The 2,942-nt window shown below is 48.1% G+C and overlaps 1 long non-coding RNA gene across 1 annotated transcript; it reads right to left on the bottom strand.

Annotated features, from left to right (window-relative positions):
* Nucleotides 1-217: 217 nt before the first annotated feature.
* Nucleotides 218-1,658, bottom strand: LOC6050016. Its single transcript, XR_005277857.1, has 2 exons — nt 1,204-1,658; nt 218-1,138 (listed from the first exon to the last, which is right to left on the bottom strand). It is a non-coding gene; the product is annotated as an uncharacterized LOC6050016 (long non-coding RNA).
* Nucleotides 1,659-2,942: the final 1,284 nt, after the last annotated feature.

Below are 2,942 nucleotides of genomic sequence, written 5' to 3'. Positions count from 1 at the left end.
CGTTCCGTTTGAATTCCGTTTAGAATTCCGCTTGAGCGAAAAAAGTTCGATTCGAATTCTAAACAGTGTTCGTTTTAGATTCTAAAACGCATTCCGTTTCAAACGCAACAACCGGTTCCGTTTGAGTTTTCGCCGCAAATCGGTTCAAGTGGAATTCAAACGGAATCGAAACGGAATGGACGGGTTAGTTTTGACAGCCGCTTCTTCTTTTTTTTTCTAGGTGTTTTTCTTTTTTGTTTTGGTTGAATCCAAATTATTGGAATTCAACCAGAAAGGTTGATTTATCTTGATTTTCTTACTTTAAAGTAGTTTTATTTATTTTCCGTTATATTAATCGTTGAATGAAACGCGGCCCAACCCTGAGTCCCCTTATTTTAGTTATTATTTTTGTAGGTTAACAGACAAAATATTGAAGTGGCCTCTTTCTATTGGCACTTTTTGCGTTCGATTTCCGCTTCCTGTTCCTGCTGTTTACGTTCAGCTTCTGCCTTGGCCTGCCAAGCAGCTTCTACCTCCTGTGCTCGCTCTTGAGCTTTTCCGCTTTGGCCGCCTCGTTGAGCTTCTTGTCGTGGTTCTCCAGCAGCAGGACACCCAGCGAGCGGTTCATTTTCAGGTCGGTCAGCGACGGCCGTTGAACATACAGGACTTGACTTCAAACAGTTGCTGCAGGAGACGTTTGGTGGACCTCAAGTCTTGCAGCTACTCGATGATCAGTCCGGGACTTTAAACGGCGGTGCGGGTAAACCCTGTGGAACCACGCAACTTGTCCGAGGGGGCCGTTTTGATGGAGCCGTTGTCCAGATCGAAGACTTCGACGGCGTTCGCGGAGACGACTTTCAAGACTTAAGCCCGGTACGGCATCGCGAGTTCATCAAGATGTTATGTAATCTGGACGATCCGGACGATGCTTTTATCCTGCGGCCTGTAGTTGATGTCGACCTGCTTGAAGTCCCAGACAAAGTTCCGGAAAGCTGGCGCTTTCCCTCGACGTCCTTGAAGGTGGCCTTCATGGTGGAAGACTGCTAATCGCACGTAAGCCGGTCAAAACCGAAGGCAAAGTTGGGCAGTCTTCATCAACAGCAGCGGCGGTCGCAACTCCGTTGACGGAATGACCAACCAAGCTCTTCGACGAGGCGATCTGAAACAAAAGGAAGAGGTTTGTCATTCATAACCTATAAATAAGTTAAAGAAATCCGTCCAGACCTTTTCCAGCACCACAACCCGGTAGAAGCAGTTTTCGTACGGCACCGCGTAGATTCCTTCGACCTGAATCTCCTCATATTTGACCGGTTCCCCGGCCGTGCGCAGCTGCCGGTTGATATCGTTTCGCAATCCGCTTCGTAACTGGGCAACATAACCAGGATGGAGAAACTGGAAGACACATGCAAGAAGCCGGTTCCGCCGAGCCCGGGAACGGTGTCCAGAAATCTGAAGGAGTCGTCGGTTATTGGGTTAATGGTCCGAATCATCAGAAATGCAGCGTAACTCACCTTTTATTTCCACAGTAAAATGGTTTTTTTTTTTTCTTCGAAAAACGTGGCGCGAATGAAAACCATGAAAACATGACCGAACAAGTTTTCCGATTTTTTTCCTAACACTTTGACGTTTGATTGCCAAAAATCAACAAGAAAACCGCTTCGGCGAAACGCGGCGAAATGTCATCGAGGTTCCACCATACACCAGCAGGTGTCGCTCTTGTGCAAAAATGCTCAAACGGAATCGAAGCGGAACCCAACCAGTCAAACCGTTTAGAAAATTTCGAAGCAATTTTCGAAGCGGAATTCGAAGCGGAATGAACCCGTCAAGCGGAGAACGGTTTGATTGGGAATGAGAAGAGTAATACACGCTTACCAAATAAAACCAAAAAAATGGTAATTATCATGATTTTTCGAGTTCAACTCGGATAACACTTTTTTTGGTAAAGTGGGTCGAACTGGCAAAATCATGATTTTCATGATTTGCCGAGTTCGAGCGTGGGGAACTATTTCTGTTCGGATGTTGCCTATTTTCGGGCGCTTTCTAGTTTTTATTGAGGGATTGGAATTGAAATAATTTTAGTTATAAACTAAAATAAAAGCACAACGGCATAATTATTTATTAATATGTAAAGTAGTACAGCAATAAAAACAATAACATTTTTTTTTTCTTTAAATGGTGCTTCGAGAAACTTTAGGTCGCTTCAAATGTCCCCGGCATCGGAGTAGTTCGCGCAGTCAAGCCGAGAAGTCTCCCAGCAATCCTTCAAGTTCCTTCTCAAGCAGGCGTCGGAGCGAGTGCCCTCGGCCAGCACTTGCTCGAGATGGTTCGAGCGTTCGACCAGCTCGCGATTCGTTACGATCTGGTTCACGATGACGGTGCGGCTCGTTCCGTAGAACGTGTCCAACTTGCTGCCGAACTGTGAGGGGTTGAAAATTTTAGGGTTTTTTTTTGTAAAAGTATATGATGGCGAATCACCCCAAAGCACGCTCCCGCCGGTCGCTTCAGATCGTTGCAGGTGAGCTGCGGCTGTCCTTCGAACGGGTGAACTGGCTCGTGCTCGATGCTGTCCACTCCGGGGAACGAATCGGCTATTTTGTTCACCGACTGCACCTGGGCGTGCGCTCCCCCGTTGACCGAATAAACGGTTACGTTGCCGTCAAAGCTGGATCCGGCGATAAGCGCCGGGTTGCGCGGACACCAGGCCACGTCAAAGTTCCACTGGTTGGTGGTCGCGAGCTCGGAGAGGATTTCCCCGTTTTGCTCTTCGGAGTTGTGGTTCCAGCAGTGGATTTTGTTGTCTTTGCCGCAGGAAGCGACCAGGTCGAAATCCTTCGGGCACCAGGTCAGACCGAGGACACCCCGCTGGTGGATGTGGAAGGTTTTGGTGGGGGCAGTCGCGTAGTGGAGATCCCACAGTTGAACGGAGGGGGCTACTCACAACTGGGTGCCACTGGACGGCGCGC

The sequence above is a fragment of the Culex quinquefasciatus genome, chromosome 2, assembly GCF_015732765.1.
Source record: "Culex quinquefasciatus strain JHB chromosome 2, VPISU_Cqui_1.0_pri_paternal, whole genome shotgun sequence".
Lineage (NCBI taxonomy): Eukaryota > Metazoa > Arthropoda > Insecta > Diptera > Culicidae > Culex > Culex quinquefasciatus.
This window is presented reverse-complemented; position numbering and strand designations above follow the sequence as displayed.